This window comes from Propithecus coquereli, unplaced genomic scaffold (genome assembly GCF_000956105.1).
Source record: "Propithecus coquereli isolate 6110/MARCELLA unplaced genomic scaffold, Pcoq_1.0 Scaffold64, whole genome shotgun sequence".
Classification (NCBI taxonomy): domain Eukaryota; kingdom Metazoa; phylum Chordata; class Mammalia; order Primates; family Indriidae; genus Propithecus; species Propithecus coquereli.
Genome location: NW_012152396.1, coordinates 5,265,770 through 5,283,055, shown reverse-complemented (window position 1 = coordinate 5,283,055; position 17,286 = coordinate 5,265,770). Strand labels below are relative to the sequence as shown.

The 17,286-nt window shown below is 45.0% G+C and overlaps 1 protein-coding gene across 1 annotated transcript in view; it reads right to left on the bottom strand.

Annotated features, from left to right (window-relative positions):
- PARM1 (prostate androgen-regulated mucin-like protein 1) overlaps positions 1 to 17,286 on the bottom strand; it is a 40,709-nt gene that overhangs the window by 12,557 nt on the left and 10,866 nt on the right. The window lies entirely within an intron of this gene.

Sequence of the window (17,286 nt, the reverse complement as noted above, 5' to 3'; positions counted from 1 at the left end):
AAAAAAATAGAATGTGATTTTTAAATGTTTTAGGAATATTAACTTGTCAAGCTTAAGGAATACTCTATCAACTCAGTCAAAAATCCAAGGAATTTTGTAGCAAAAGATAAATGATGTGGCTGGGCACGATGGCTCATGCCTGTAATCCTAGCACTCTGGGAGGCCGAGGCAGGAGGATCGCTTGAGCCAGGAGTCTGAGGTTGCAGTGAGCTATTATGATGCCATTGAACTCTAGCCCCAGTGACAGAGTGAGACTCTGTCTCAAAAAAAAAAAAAAAATTTATCAAGCAGTGTGGCTGTCCTGGACGTCAGAGAACAGTACCCAGTAATATTTGATTATCTTTTAAAGAATCACACCAATCTGTTATTGCTGCCGCTGCTGTTTGCAGGGGTGTTGGATTTTAAATTTCTTGATGTCCTGTTGTCTTCTTTTATAGGCTCTGGCTCATCTGTCCACTACTTGTGAGATATTGGGAGACTTAGGATGCTTTATTTAAGGGTCACTACAAAGTGATGGAGTTGATTTTTCAATAAACCACAACCACATAGCCGTATCAGCAGTGTCGACTTCGAAAGGGTCACCTTGCTAGGAGATACACTAATTTTAATGATGCCATCATATCAAAGCATTTTTAAAAACACCTCTTTGGGAAGTATGTCCAGTTTTCATTCTCAAACAGTAAATTTGGTTTTATAGAGAATAAAGTCAAGTTTCGTGTATAAAATAAGGTCAAGTCTGATAGGTAACACTTTCTTGTTTATAGAAATAACCAGGTGCAAGTATAAAGCAACACGAATGTTTTATTCTGCAGTTTGAAATCCGGTTCCAAAAGCAACTAATAACGGGCAGTTAAAAAAACGCTTTGGGCCTGTAGCCTTGTAAGAATAACCATTCTGCCTCTGAATACTACTCTGAAGCACAACACTCTTTCTGTGTGAGCTTTGGCCTCATAATGTATATACTTAAGTTTTATTTCACCTTAGAAATACCAAGAATCAATTGAGCTCTTGTCCCCTCATACTTAAAGTGACTTTTTGGCATGAAAGCTGGTGTTAGGGACCTCATTTACTCTTTCAGGCCACTGGGAACTTATTTACTAGACTTCAGCAAGTGAGTGGCACTCTTCTTACACACGCTGGGACGAGAGGAAGAGATCTGGAGTCTGAATGTGCGCATCGGCTGGTACTAGCTGTGTGACCATGAGCTATTAGCCCTGTCGACTCACGCTGCTCACCTGCGGAGACAGAATAGGAGTGCTCTACCCATCTCATGCGGTTTTAAGGAGATTAAATGAGATGCCGTGTGCACCAGTCTAAAGTACGACCCCAATGTATGATCCTGGGCCAGTTCCCACCTCTTGTGTACCAGGTCTCAAAGGGGATGAGTCTTCCCCACAGTTTTGGAGATTTATCTTTGTAGATTACTTTGTCATGTCTCCTTTTATTATTTTTTTCCCTCTGGTATGAATGGCTTTTGTTTGTTGTTCTTTTTATTAGCTCTTCCACCAACAGAATTAGAGCACAGCTAAGAAGTGAATCAGTCTACTTATTAACTCTTTAGTTACACCCCAAAAGTTTTGGCTGAAAGAAGCTACATCAGACACACATGCTCCCACTGGTCCTAATTCATAAAACAGAGTCAACAAAGAACACTGGTAACATGGAGACTTAAGACCAGAGCTTGATGTCTCTGCATAGACTGACCAGATTCAACCATTTCAGAGTGTGGAGACTTCTGGACGTTCACACATCCATTTCTTTGCTCCTGGCCTCCCTTCGAGCCAGATTAGTATAATTATCAGTTTGATCTCTTTGTCTTTTTACTAAAGACAAAACCATGGCACTGAGTGCTCAAATGTGCAGATCTGGTCAGGCAGGCAAAGTTTGAGGTCAAACTTTCCAACTTAGGAAAACCTCCACTCCTACTTTGAGAGGCTGCTCTTAGCTTCTTGGCCTCCAAACTGTGTTGGAGTTAGGACAATTCAAAGTTCACTGAAGCCTCATAAAAGCTCTTTTAAGAGCTTGTGAAAGGACGGTTATAACCGCAAAGTAAGGTGATGGGGGTATTTTAAGATTCAAAAAGATACAGTTATTGCAATTAGGAGCAGTTTAAAACACTGACCTTTTAATTTAATTTCTCTCTTTTAAAGAAGTGGAGGAAGAGAAGACTATAGCCCATTTCCCTGTAAGACTCTTCTTTCTTTCCTCAGGGATAGCTTAATATAGGAAATTGTAGGCTTGACCTTTCTCTAAGTTTCTTCCCTAACTCTAAGCAGTTGGGTCTCCTCCAACTCAGTGATTTACTGAATTTATTTATATACCATCTCTTTCTAAAGATAAATCACGCAGTTCCCCCAGCTAAAGTGCTGTTCTTTCTTTCTTTCTTTTTTTTCTGAGATTGCAAGTTGATAGATTGACCGCTTCCTCTCCACGGGATGGGTGGCTGTCTAGCTCTCAGTGTAGCCCCAATCTTCAGATGGGGCCCTTCCAGGCCACCCTTCCTTGTCCACAGAAGACATCAGCCTGTGTGACCAGGGCTGGAGTTAGCAAGTGATTTTCTACCTGAGCGGCCCTTGAGGGCAGCTGGGCAAAGGGGCACTTCTTAGAGCTGGCACAGCCCAATATGAAGCCAAAAGGTATGAGATAAACTAGATCGTGCTTGAACATTTGGAACACCCGGTTAACTATGCCGCCAACCACTGGCTCTTCTCAGCGGTAAAAGCCTAGCTGAGCCAAACCAGGGAGCAAGCGTCGTCCTCCAGAAGTAGAAGACCTTGATGGGGTCCCCAGCCTGGGCGATCTCCTGTCCTAAGCTTGCTGTCACCCCCATGACAGCTTCTGCTTTCGGAAGCAGCCCGTAACTTCAGCCCTGGGAAGTTCCACACCTGAGTGCATCATGGCTTGAGCCTATGAGGGGGTCGCGGGTTGCTAAGCTGTGTCAGCACTACTTTAAAGGGTGACTGCAGAAGCTTCATTTCCCCCTCAGTTCTGTTAACACGAAACTCGAATTCCCCTTGTCCTACTCTTTCTTGTTTCAAGGCGGGGCAGGGAGAGGACACATGAGGCCGGTGTGGCTGTGGGCAGGGGAGGCTCGCCCTGCGGGGAAGGTGCGGGTGGTGGGAGTGGGGGAGGGGCGGTGGCTGGCATTTCAGTTCCTCCCCATTGGGATTTGCCAGTTACAGGCTGGGTGTGACTCATGCTGTAGAGTCAGAATGGGCAGAAATTAAGAGAGAACTGGAGGAAATGTACCTGTATATTTTACAAGCTAAGATACAAGAATATTCCACTGTGCTAGCACATTCCACTCTGCTAATATGTTCTGTCTAACCAGAGGGCTGTTGAAGATCCATGAACCAAAGCCTCCTCGAATTCTGGGCCTCCCTGAAGTCTGGGATTTCTCAGGGTTGTGTTTTTACCACTTTCATAAGGGCCTAGAACAAGAATAAATGCGCTAGAGAATGGCCATAGCTGCCATTTGCAGGTGATGACTTGGCTGGCACTGTGCCAAGAACTTTACAGCTACCACCCCATTTCATTCTCTTTATGACTTGAGTGCAATTATTCCCATTTTATAGATGAGGAAGTTAAGGCTCAGCGAGATTAAGGTTTTACAGGTGGTAAATGATTGAACTAGCATTTGAACCCAGGGCAGTTTCATCCAGATTTTTCATTTTTAATCATTAATATACTGGTTACTTCTTCCAGCCTTTTTCTCAGCTTGGCCAACTCCCACCCTTTCTTCATGACCTAACTAAATATCAACACTTCTGAGAATCTTTCCCTGACACGCTTCAGTAAATTACAGCGTCGTTGTGTGTTCTTAGACCTTGGTGTCTGTATCTTTTCAGCACTATGTGTTGTGTTTATGAGCTTCCCAGGAAGACTCTGATCATATCCATCTTGCATCTCTTCCCATTTCTTTGTGTACTTTTAGCTTCAGGCACAGTCTCTGGCTCATAGTGGGTACTTAACTCATTTAATGTTGAATAAATAAATATAATATTGGCAGAAAAAAATAACTTGATAACTGGAAGTGTGTTAGCCCAATCACTATGCTAAGAAAGTTCCCAGGTAGCAGGTTCTCTGCCTATTCACCTTGGAACCCCCTGCTCCAGGCCTCACCTGGGTACCTACTCCTATGACTGCATCTGTGGTCCTATCACCTTAGCCCCTTGCCCTCCATGCCGTGCACTTGGGGGTCCCATGGACGAACACGGTGGTTAGCTGGAGGGGAGTTCATTTGGGAGTAACTTACTAGAGTTAGATAATCTCCTTGAAGCAGCCAGAGCAAACTCCTGGTCAGACCTGGCGGGCCGCTACTCCACTCCCCTACACCCCCGAGGAAGGAGGCTGCCCTAGAGGCCGTCATGTTCCCTGCTTTGACTCTGTTCTGTACCCTGTGGGTCTTGGAATAAACTGTGGCATCAACTGAAGAGTCTCTCCCGCAGCTGCCTCTCACGCCGCAGACACGTGCCTCTGCTCACCACACGCTGTCTTTATCACGCACTCAGAGGCTCCGCTCACGTCCAAACCACCTCCCCTCACTGGGCCACAAGGGCCCTCCTGCCTTCCTGGGCGTAATGACATTCCCAAACCTCAGATGTTCCTCTGGGGACTCTTTTCATTGATGGATTTGCTTTTTTTTCCCCCTCGAAACATGAAAGGAACATTTCGTCTGACCTCTTTGGCAGGAATGCTTGCCAACTGTATCCAAAATAAAAATCTTAGGATGTGATGGGAGGAACCCAAACAACCTCTAAAAGAAAGAACTTTACCAGGCTCTTTAAAAATGTTGTTGTTCTGAGAGAGCTGGGGGCAGAGGAGGTGATGGTGGAACGGTTCCAGGGGTGGCAAGAGTTGTCTCGTTCCTACCCACGGATGACGCCTGAACTACATTCTCCTTGAAAATTCGCCAGTCAGCTTGTTTGGAAGGTGCGTGTAAGTACTTGACCAGGTTCCTGGGTATGTGTGCGCACCGCTGATCTATTTTGAGAAGAGTCTTGAACGAATCTCTTGACTGTTTTCCAATATTCTTGCTTTTCTCTCTCCACTTCCTGGTCCAGAGATTAGGTGAGAAACAGAGAAGAGGAGCAGGTGGCCACTTCAGAGTGTGTGGCGGCTCCTTCAGTCAAGGTCACCAACAGGAAAGGAACATTTAGTCTCAAAGGAATTCTTGCTCTTTAGAAGTACGTGTCTGCGGACGTGCCGGAGGAGGGAAGTGGGCGGTTGGCGAGGGCCCGAAGGCACTGTGAGCCGAATCTCGGTTTAGTATGCTAGGCTCTTCTGTCTTTACGGCTAGAGTATCCAACCACGTCTCCATGCCCCAAAGAAAACAGTAATAGTAATAGGAATAGACAACGACAACAAAAATAATAGCAACTAGCACTTTCCTATTACTGACTCTGTGCCAGGGACTCTTCCATGAGCTTCACTTCTTTCAACTTATTTAATCCTCATGAGGACTCTGTAAGGTAGGTGCTCTTGCTATCTCCATTTTACTAATGGGGAAACTGAGGTACAGAGACACGAAGGGCCCAAAGCCACACGACTGGTAACTGGAAGAATTGGGCTATAAGCACAGACTGCAGGGCCATGTGTTACCTACCGGGCTCTCCTGCCGCCCTGGGCTCTCACGGTAGATGCAAGTCTACTTTTAGATAAAACTTATGGCGCTGGTACATCCTCTGTCTACTTTCTGTTGGCTGCCCAGGAATCAGGGCCTAACTCGGGGCTGTGCGGTGGCTCAAGTCCTCTTGTAGGCCCTAGTGAAGGTGGGTCAAAGCTCGATAATTCAAATTAATTGGAAGGAAGACTAGTTAGAAGCAGACAACTGCCACAGAACAGCAACCTAAGAAGGTCCATGTCATTGGTTTCTGGTATGTGTTGTGGTCCTGAATAACCACTCGGAGCGCTGCCACATGCTGTCTGCTGCGGTATATTAAGTACCCACGGTGCGTGGTAACTGCAGTTGGCTTTGGTGGTGGTGGTGGGGTGTGTGGGTGTGTAGGCTGTGAGATGGGGGAGAGAAAGTAAAAATAGAAAACCTCAGTTCTTGGATACACACCTAGGTAGATCCTAATTTTACCATTAGTGAAGGCCACTTTGACCTCTGGCCTTGTCTGCCTGGATTTCACTCCTATTCTTCCTGTGCTACCCCCATGCCTTGATCTTGCCTCCTCCCTCTGACCCCAAACCAATCCCACGAGCCTCTCCTGAACGAGCTCCATGGGCTCATCTTGAGCCAGGACCATGTGGGGTGTAGAGAAGCAACAGGCCAGGGCTCTGAGGTTTCACCACCCCATTGTAGGGACAAGTGTCAGGCCCCCAGGACAACACAGGAGCATCAGGATTGAAGGACAAACAGGAAGGTAGGTAATGGAGGTGGGTGGTACCGAACTCTGTATTTCTGCCTGTAACTGAGCAGGTCTTCGAAAGCTGGAGCAGTCTTGGGAAGAGGTGGGAATGAAGCTATTATCTGAAGAACAGGCATGTCTCGTACTGATAGCGATGAGGCTCGAGGTGGGGACCAACTGTGTGAGAGAAGACACCCAACATTTATGAACTCGAAGAGTTTGCACTGGGCTTGAAGTTGGAGCACGTTGACCGGTGTCCTTGTCTGAAAAATGGGCTAATGGGCTAATCCCTGTCCTCTCCCCTTCACAGGGACATTGGGAGGATCCGATGAGAGGAAGAGGGGCTGCTGAGAGCTTTGTAGAGCCCAGTGCTCTCACTCTGTAGATTAGGAGACTATAATACTGTAGGACAGAGTGACTTTTCCAAGGTCACATGATTTACAGAAGTGACAAAACCAGGACCACAGGCTATAAAAACAGGTGTAATGGAAATTAATAGGGATCATGAAAATGATCAGGATTGAATCATGGAGAACTCTGAAGGTCGGGCGTGGTGTCTGGGCTTGATGGTGTGGGTAGAGGGCCAGAGAAAGTGTTCGGGGAAGAGGGTGCCCCTTCTCCCGTAAGAACCTTTCCAAGTCCTTCTTCCTATTGGAAATCATCCCCGGTGATGGATACTATTTTGAGTCCTCTTTTTCTAAATGTTTGCTCTTTTATTTTGTATGGCACGATTTAGTAAATTTATTTTAGTATATAACTGATACTGATGTATGTATCTGTGGACAGTTATGCACATTATACATGTAAGATGATATATGAAATATGCTCTCATAGCAGTGGTTTTACGTGAACACGTTCTACCTGTTTCTCTAGACTGCAAGTCCTTTAAAGCCAGGGATATCAAATTACACTTCTTTATTTGTCTAGGCCCAAAGTCAGTAATTCATAAAATATCTCTGATCTTCTGGAGCATAGCAATTTTTAAAAAATTTGTTAATAGTTAGGATGCAAAAAGAAAGCTCTTTTATAAGGTATCCAGCTTGCATGCCAATATGCTACGGAAGTGCTTTTAATTAACACAGCCTAAGCTTGTCTTTGTTAAGTTGGTCCTTTTCTCCACCACCCCTCCCCCAATCCTTAAATCATTAACTTACTACTTAGCATTTGTTCAGAGTAGCAGAGGTAAACTTTATCAAAATCAGTCCAGTATTATCACAACTGGAATCTCGTACCTCATGTTTATACTCTTTCCTAAAAGCTAGTTAGTGGGCAGAATTGGGATTCAAACTTTGGGGAAGGATCCTCAATATTTATACTTTTCCTCTTCACGTACTCAGCAGACCTGGTTTGGAGACTGGCTTTACTTTTATGTAAGAGCATTTTACCTACCTGAAGCATACAGTTAAGAATGTACACCAGAAATATTAACCCTGGCTGAGCTAGTAAAAGATTTGCACTTCCACAAGCCAAGTGCTGTCTCCTCTTCCTTCCTTCCTCCCTCTCCCTCTCTTGGGCACATCCTCGGTACTTTAAGGGTGCAGGGAGCACAGGTCTCAGTTAGTGCAAACCAGGCCACACCAACGGTGCAGCTCTTGGTTACCAAGGTTTTAAAGTTTTTTCACTTCACTTCCTATTACCATCTCTTCCAACACAAATGAAGCCTCTTTTGCATTTGGAATTTATTTTAACTACATGTTGAGGTAGTCTGGTTCCCAGCTCTCCTATGACACCTGTAATAAGAACTAGCCTGGGTTTCCAAGAACAGCAAACAACGCTCTGCATCCTTTTTTCTCATAGCGTGGTGGCCACCTTGATGTCACAGCAAGCCGATGAGCACACAGAGTTCCGGCTCAGTGTCTGGGAGCGTTGCCTTCATTCAGTTGGCAGAACGGTGCTCCCTAGAGGAAGAGGGGTCCGCAGGGAATGAGAAACATCACAGGCCAGGATGGGGATCTCACCGCCTAAATCATCTCTTTGAAGGACGCCTGGAGGCGGTGATTAAGGTATTGCAGGGAGCATCCCACTGTCTTGCTCACGGGTTGCCCTTTATTTCCATGAACACTGAGAGAGAAGGTTTTTTGTTATTTTTTTACCTCCTCCTCTATCTCTTCAGTATTTTGATGTGAGGATGAGGCGTGGCCATGGATAAAATAACACTGAGGGGAAAAATCAACCAAAAAAGTTGGCATATATTGTTTTTAAAAATCACCCAGTCTGCCAGGTGAAGACTCAGATTCCCGGGGGTTCCACCACTCTTGGTAAGTAAGAGCTTCCATGTTGGTGTTTTCTTGTTCAGAGGACTTAAGCAAGAAGAAAGGGAAGAACTTCTAAAAGCCTGAGATAGAGTCCTAATTCTGTTTCCCAAGCAGTGTGCAAGTTTTTCATTTCTATCGTGGAATATGGGCAAGGAGCAGAAAGTCACAGCTTCAGGTCGCCTGTCCCAACACCTTGGCCAAGGGCAGTGACATCAATATAATTACTGCAGTCCCAAGGACTCAGGGAATCTCCTAGGAACCACTAGCTAAATTTAGCCCGACCCCATGTCATTAATCACCAAGGCCATGTAGGAACCTGCTGTTGAATACTGTATTTACCAAGTTTTAATTTCTTCCAGATTCAGGCCCTGAAGGTTTTAAAGTGAAAAACACTAGAAAGAAAAAATAATTTCCAAACTTTGATGCAAATTAAGCGAACAGTACAACTTCTGGGTCTTAACTGTCCACGCTTCAGGGCAGGTGGGGTTCAGGCTAAATCCTGAAGCTCAGTTTTTGTTTCCCCCAACTCCTCAAAGTGGCTTTTCTCCCAGCTAGAAATCTCTGGTCGTTTGGACTCTTTAACCCTTTCCTTTGGATTTTACAAGTTTTCTGAAAGTGTTACTATTTTCAGTATGAACATAGTTATTTTTCTCCTTCACACTTTCTGGATTATCCTTTTCTGTATTGTGCTGCAGGTGAGTTCTTAAGTGGGTCTTTATTACCTAATATTCACAGTAATAATCCCTTTGGGAGTCTTAAAGTGTTTTACAAACATTCCAATTCTTCAAGTTCAGAAAATCAAAGTCTAGAAGAGTCAAAACTCTGGCTGGTTGGTCTCCACACTGAGAATTAAGGACCCAACTGTAATAATAATAGCTAACGTTTATTTGGTTCTAACTATGTAAGACACACTTTATATACTTGTCTCATTTAATCCTAATAAAAATCTTATAAAACAGGTACAGGACTGTAATTACCCTCATCATATAGACAAATAAACTTGCCTAAGTCTCCCATCTTGCAAATGGCACTGGTGAGATTTGAACCAGGCAGACTGATGCCAAAGCACTGCTGCTACAAACATCACTGCCTTCCCAGAGCCTGGTTTTCAAATGACTCCATGATTTCGCCACGTGGAAATACGGCAAAATGTTTTTGATGGCCCGCTTCCATGGACTTATTGAGGCTTTATTATTTTAATGTAAGTTCACCTTCACCTTTGAGCCTCTGGTCCACCCCTTGAAGGCCGTGAGTCCGATGATGAAATCATGACACTGTTAAATAAAATGCTATCTCTTCTTGGCTACTATTTTTCTTTCCTAGGACCTGAGAAACAAGGCATGCTGAGGACAGTATGAATTTGGTATCCGTTATATGTTCTCCTAATACAATACTTGTGACTTGACTCTCTGGGGTGGAATTTTTAGATCCATTTCTCATAAAGGTGATGGGATGGTGTTGATCGTTCCTCATTTCCCTGCCAAGTCATTTTGCAACTAAAAAGACATGCTCTTTTGAGTTGGAAGATGATAGTAAGAGTTCAACCTGGATGTGGTATCAGGCATATTCCAAATCAGTTTTGCCAATGAGCCAGCAAGCCATAGATTCGTTAGTGGTATCAGCTGTGCTTATAAACTAAATCCCACTTTCTCAGTGTAGCATTTCCATTATCACATTAGTCATACAGGATTGGTAAAAGCATTTGAAACAGGAAAAGAAAATTGTTCCATGGAGACAGAAACTCTCCAAGTGTCATAAAACGTGATACTGAGACAATTAAAATATGTGATATAATTGTATTGCTACTAGATGACAACCTAAATGGTAAATAGGTTTTATTAGATTTTACTCCCTTGACATATATTTTTCAAAAGATATTTTAGAAATATTTCAAAACTAGATTAAGATTTAAGTGGTAAAAGTAAGCCAAAAAAGAAAAATATGAGAAGTCTAGACAAGAATTCAGAATAATTTTTACCTAAAATAAAATCAGACAGTTGGGGTCTCTTATGGGAGTTTACCTGGGCTTTAGCAAGCTTTGAGGTTTAGCCTAAGTTTAAAGAATTGGGTACGAAAGAGAGAAATGTGAGTGAGAGTTTATAAGTCAATCATCTTGGCAGCCCTGAAGTTCATGGGAAAGCCAAAGATGGGAGTTGGAACGTGAAAAAAGAGGTGTGGTGGGAATGGGTGGGTAGCAGAAAGCCCGTTCACTGGTTTACAAGGTATCAGAGCGGGTGTCTTCGCAGGTGCAGTGAGGATGTTCAATTTTTCTTCATTCTCAATTGAAAGCTCAGGATTTATGAGGCTAAGACAATATGTGGATTTATCGTCTAAAGCTTGGTAATTAGTCACCAAAAGTCATTCATTCATTGGTTCATTGAATACTTAATGAGCAGACACTGTCAGGTGCTGGGACTATATTTTTGAGCCAAAGCAGACAAAGCCCCACCCTCATGTACCTTGAAAAGCAGTGAAGGCAATGAACAAAGAGCCACACAGGTAAGTGTATGGTCATGCACTGCGAAGAAGGGGTCCAAACTGGGAGGCCAGAGCTGGACATGGGATCCCATAAGAGACATCCTGAATAGGTGATGTTGGAGCTAAGAGCCAAGGAATGAGCTAGAATTACCCAGGTGTAGCAATGTGTTGTGAGAAGGTTCTAGGTAGAAGTGTCCGAGTGGGTGAAGGCCCTAAGACAAGAGGGAGGTCGGCAGGTTCGTGGAACTGGGAGTCAGCGAGTGTGGGTGGTGCAGACAGTGAGGGGAGGGGTGTGGGATGACACAAGGGTGGCAGGTAGAGGCCACCTAAAGTGAAGGCTTGGGGACTTCGTGCTGAGAGCAGTGAGATGCCCCCAGGGCCTGGGATGTCGGTGGCAGTGAGGGTATGTGAGACCTGATCAGATTTGTGTTTAATCGTCAGTCACTCTGGCTACTGTGTGCAGAACAGGCAGGACGGGGGTGATGGGTGCAGGGGAGGAGGCGGAGGGCAGTTGGGAAGCTACCGTGGTGGGATTATGGGAGCTCTGACTTGAGAATGAGACAAAGAGAAGTAGATGAATTTGGGGGTTACCAAGAATTCAGAATCAATAGCTCTCAGTGATGAAGAGGAACTAGGGAGCAGAAGAGACAGAACTGGAAAGATGGTAGTGGCACTCCCTGTACGAGGACCAGGCCTGGACATGGACAATGACAATATTTGCAAAACTGAGCCTAAGATATCATACTTTTAGGATTATTGCTTTCTGATACATTGTGGGCATTCTAAAAGAATCTGACTGGGAAATGTTTATCATTCTTTTACACAGTATTTTCATACCTATGTTTCTTATTAAGTCATTATTTTTCCCTTTAACCCATTTTTACTAAGTCATTTAAATATGGTGATCATTAACACAACATGAATTTTTTACTTCTACAGCATTTCTAGGTATACCTTTAAAGTTATTCTTTTCTTTTTTCTACTAGTTGATTCATTTTTCTAATCTATATTCGTTCCAAGGATTATGAGTGTCTTGTGTAGCTGAAAGTCCCTTGCAGATACAGACACGGAGATGTCTGGATGTCTGTGCCTGCTTAGTAGCCTGTATTTAAGGGTATTTATTCACACGGTTTATACTGAATAAATTCTGGGGTTCAAACCAGTAATTTAAAGTTCAATGGACTGCACCAATTTTCACAGTTGTGTATTCTTCTCTTTGTAGTGGAAAGTATAGAGTAGCATAAGAGCAGTAGATTTTATAGACAAAGAGAATATCTACTTTGCAACAGGCATAGTGATTATAATTTTAAAGCTTGCATATGCAAGAATTAATGACGTTTTGAGTGTAATTTGGTTTGCAATGTCATTAATCCCTCGAGCATTTACCAAGCACCAAATTGTGTGCAGCACCATTCAATTTTGTCCAGGGAGTCAAAAACACACTATAGTTTCCATCCTCGAAGAGCTCTGATTTAATAACATGAGATGACCCAAATTTAACACACCACATCTTTCTCTCTTCCTTTAAAAGCCAAACAAAAGTTGAAAATGAAAATCAGTCAAAAGTCTTTTTCTGCACAGCTGATTTCGGATGGCTGCTACCACCTCCTGCCTCTCCTCCCACTGGGCAGCTCCACCGCTTGGACATAGCTGGCAACATTCGACAACATCCCATCTGGCTCGTTTCCACACTAGTACTGGAGGCTATCAGTCTCCCTCGACTCACATTCCCACTAATTCAGGTAGGGTGGATGTAGGGGAAGGAACACTGGCTTAGGGTCAGTCAGGAGAACTGAATTTGAATTCCCTACTGATCATGCAAGTGCGAACTTGAGTAAGTCACTTCACCTCTTTGGACCTACTTCGTCCCCTGTAGAACAGATACCGTCGAGCTCACCTCACTGGAATGTTCTGAGATCAGATGAAGGGCTACCTGTGTCAGTCCCTAGCCCAATTCTTGGAACACACATATTCTCGGTGTGCCTCATGTGAATATGAATCTCATGTCTTCTGCACGGGATAACCGTAGTAAACAATTATCATAGTATGAAAAGCCAAAGGACCTGAAAGATTACCTCTCTTCGCTCTTGTACTCAGTTAATAGCTAAAAGCCCTTAGAGTAGTTAAGTGACATGCTTAAATATCAGCGCATGACAATGACAAAGAAGGAAAAAGGTAGAAACCAGTGTACACATTTCCAGTCCTGAACTCCTTGCAACTTGCCATACATATCCCTGCCACGTAAATACTCTTAAAATATAATTCTCAGCATGTTTTTACTGGTGATTATCAATAGCCTAGAAATTACAGCTAATTGTCTTATCCTGCTACCTAAGGTCCTCTACCACTTGTCCTGAAATCGTCCTTCCTGCTTCATCTGCAATTTCTGCTTCTACGTAGCCTGGCATCCAAACCAAGTTACTCGCTTTGCCGTGTGCCAAGTACATGGTCCACCGTAATGACCAGGAGTGAAGTGACTGTACCATTCGTGGCTATATCCTTAGTGCTTAGCCAGATGCTTGGCTCACGGTGGAAGCTCAACGAATGTTTGTTGAAGATGGTGGGCATTCTTCAATATTATACATGTAATAACAATAATAATGGTGATTGTAACAGCAAAATAGTAATAAATGTAATAACAGTAAATAATAGTAAAATAGCAGCCACAGTCATTGATTGGGCTGATGCTCAATAGCCACTATGTTATAAACTTATCTGAGCCTTCCAGTAACTTGCGGATACTATCCCTTCCCGTCTTACTGATGAGGAGACCGGGGCTCAGACAGATCTAATACTTCCCCTAATATTGGTTAATGGACTTGTTCATTTACACGACACACGTTATTGAGGGTCTACCGTGTATCAGAACCATCTGTTTCTAGAAGTTGGGCATGTCACCTATGTCTTCCTCTTTGTGAACAAGGCACTTGCTTCCATGGAGCTGACAGTCTAGTGGCAGAAAACAGACACTGACTCATCTAATAAACGAGGTGATCTCAGAAAATGGTTAAGTTATGAAAAGAAAAATAAAGCAGAGTAAAAGGATCAGTTGTGATGGGGGTGAGTATTTCAGACAGCGGAGTGAGCAAAGGCTTGCTGAGGAGCTGACAGCTAAACTAATGGAAAGCAGTGAGCCATTAAAGGACTGAGGATGTTTCCGGCAGGGGGAACAGTAAGTGCAAAGGCCCTGAGGCAGGAGGCTCTTCAGGATGTGTGAGAACCAGCAAGATGGCCAGCATGCTTGAGGGTGAAAGTGGAGGGGTGAGAGCAGAGAGGCTGTGTGGGTTCAGGTCATGCTGAACATTGCAGGCATCACACGGACTTTGGCTTTTACTCTGATTCAGAGGGGAAACAACTGGGATGTGAGAGCCGAGGAGCAGCAAGGACTCTTCTGAGTGTTACAAAGACCTGCCTGGCAAGGGTGTATGTAGTGCACCCTTGTGTAGTAGCAGCAGCAGTGGTTGTGAGTGTGTAGTAGTGAGACCAGTTACAGGAACATTACAGTAACGCATGTGAAAGAGCATGGAGAGGCCGGGGGAGATCAGCCCAGGTCCCATGGACCGCAGGAGGAGAGAGTGAGGAAGAAAGGAGCCCAGGACTGCTCCCTGGGTTTTGGCCTGAGGAACTGAAGGACGACAGGAAAAGATTGAGGGGGGAGCAGGCTGAGAGCTGAGGAAATCAATAATTCATCTCAGACATATCACGTGTGAGATGCCTACGTATGAGCCACCCAAGTGGAGATTATGGGTTGGCTGACAGCTGGATATACATGTCTTTAGTTCAAGGAAACAAAACAGGGATAGCATTTTATGTCTTAGAGTTGTCATCATATGGATGACATTTAAAGTCATGAGACGAGACAAGGTCATCTCAGGAGTGAGTGTGGAGAGATCGGGAGGCAGGAGGGCGGCGGTGCCCAGGGTGCTTGCCCCCTGCAGTGCAGGAAGATGAGGGGGCTGAGTAAGCAGCAGAGACAGGAGGGGCCCCCGAGGCAGAGAACTGAGAGAGAAGGTGCCCTGGACGTCAAGTGGAGGCAGCGCTTTAGAGATGAAAGCAGTGATCAGGCAGGTCAAGTGCTGCTGGCAGGGGGGGCAAACCAGGACTGCGAAGTGACCACCAGACTTGGCGACGTGGAGGGCACCGGCTTCCTCCACGAGAGCGGTCTCAGTGCTGACAGCTGTTGTTGGATTCTGAACGCAGCTGTGTGCAGCTGTAGCCACTGTGCTTCCGGTTCCTTACCTGTGTGCACGAGCACCTGAAACTCCTTTGCCCACATCCCCTTCACCTCTCTCTAGGCCCAAACTCCCTTTATTTCCGCACCTCGCTCTCAGTTCCCTCCGTCACGGGGCCTTCCCCAATCCCTCTAGTCAAATTGAACTTCCATGGTATTCACCTTGTTTCAAATTATTATTGGTGACTATGTTTATATATCTGTTGAGTGGATGAGTCCTTGGGTTAATAGAAATATGCTATGTGAACCCACACAGAGTAAGACAAATTGCTCTACAAAGTGTGGTGTTATCACTCCCACTACTAAAGGCAGCGTAAGAATCGCTAAACAAGAGCATCCCAAACCAGCGATCCGGAAGCACAACCGCCCGGAGTGCTGCTTGGTCTGCGGCTGAGAGAGGACTTGGCTGTGGTGTAGGGATCTGGGCTCTGGGCCCAGCTTTGCCACTGAGCCGTGTGACCTTGGGCAGGACACTTCAAACTTCCAGATGTCATTTCTTCACCTTGGAAATGAGCAGATTGTGTCATGTAATCTCAAAGATTCTTCCACCCACCTGGGTTTATTCTCATTTTAGACACTAAGGAGTGGTATTTACAGTTACTTGTGCTCATGTCCTTTGTCTCTACGTGAACTACAAAATCTCGAAGGACAGGTCCTATATTTCTTTGCATTAAGGAGAAGGTCCTGGTAGATGCATGCTAAATATTTTTTGATTTAGTAGATCATGGTCTGTGACGTGTCCACTGGCCTGTGCTTAGTGATCTTCCTCTAATCTCCTCTTCCCCAGTCACTTGAGCATTCAGTCATTTACTCTGAGTGCCTACTGTGTGCAATATTCCCGAGAAGTACAAAGGTTCACGAGAGCTACAAAGGTTCATGACCCAAATCTGCCACTAATTTCGTGCCTCTTGACGCTGCTGGCTTAGAGTTGAGGAAATCAAGAAACATGGTCTAAAAAACAAGACGAAATATTGGAACGGAACTATCTTGGATAATCTAGCCCAGGAAACTTGCAGAAAGTCGTAGATCTGTCAGCTTACGGAGATTCATGTATGCCAAGCTCGGACTTTGTGCTCAGAAGTATTAATGTACCATGTCTAGGGTGTCCTGGAGGGGACAGAGCGTGAAGAGAGGGGGACCAGTTAGAAAACCGAAGAAGTAGTGCACACAGGTGGTGGTGAGGGCCTGGACAGAAAGAGAGAAGAGATGGGGCCTGTGAGCCTGAACTTCGATGGCCCCTTTGTCAGAGACAGTCCTTAAGACATCATATCTAAGTTGACACCCACTCTGCGTCAGGTACCAATGCCAGAGACGTTACCTGCACACTGGGAGCCCGGGGCGTGGAGTTGGGTGGAGACAGACAGAAGGCACACGTCCAAGCGCAGTGTGCTAAGTGCTAACGGGGATGGGGCTGCACAGAGGAGGCGACAGATTTCCCCCCTCTGCCTCTGCCTCTGCAGACTTGCTTTCCTGCGCAGCCCTCCAGGAGGCCGCCCACATGGGCTACACCAGCGCGTTCCCTTGTTCTTGGCTTCTGGCCACACATCAGAGGGCAGGGGGAGGAGGGGGCAGAGTATTTATTCCTTTCACTGCAGGAGGTTAACCTTGGGATAGTTGTGTCCCTCAACCGAGAGTCACCACTCCTGTCGAGGTGGTCACTCCTACAGGGCTCTCTCCTTCTGGGTTCCGGTTTCCACTCCCTTCTTCCCTCTTAGGCTTGATTCGTAACAGTCCTGTTATCGTGACCTCTTGTGGTTTCCCCGTACCCCAGCCAGACCTTTGAAGTTAGTTCCTTTATCCCAGTCTGGGTGTCTCTCTTACTCTTGTTGGGATCCTCACTGATACATTGGATTTTTGAAACAAGAATTTGCAATTCTTTGGGACCTCTTCCCTTGTAACAGGCGTGGGGAACCTGTGGCCTTCTAGGTCCTTAAGTGCAGCCTTTTGACTGAATCCAAATTCTATAGAA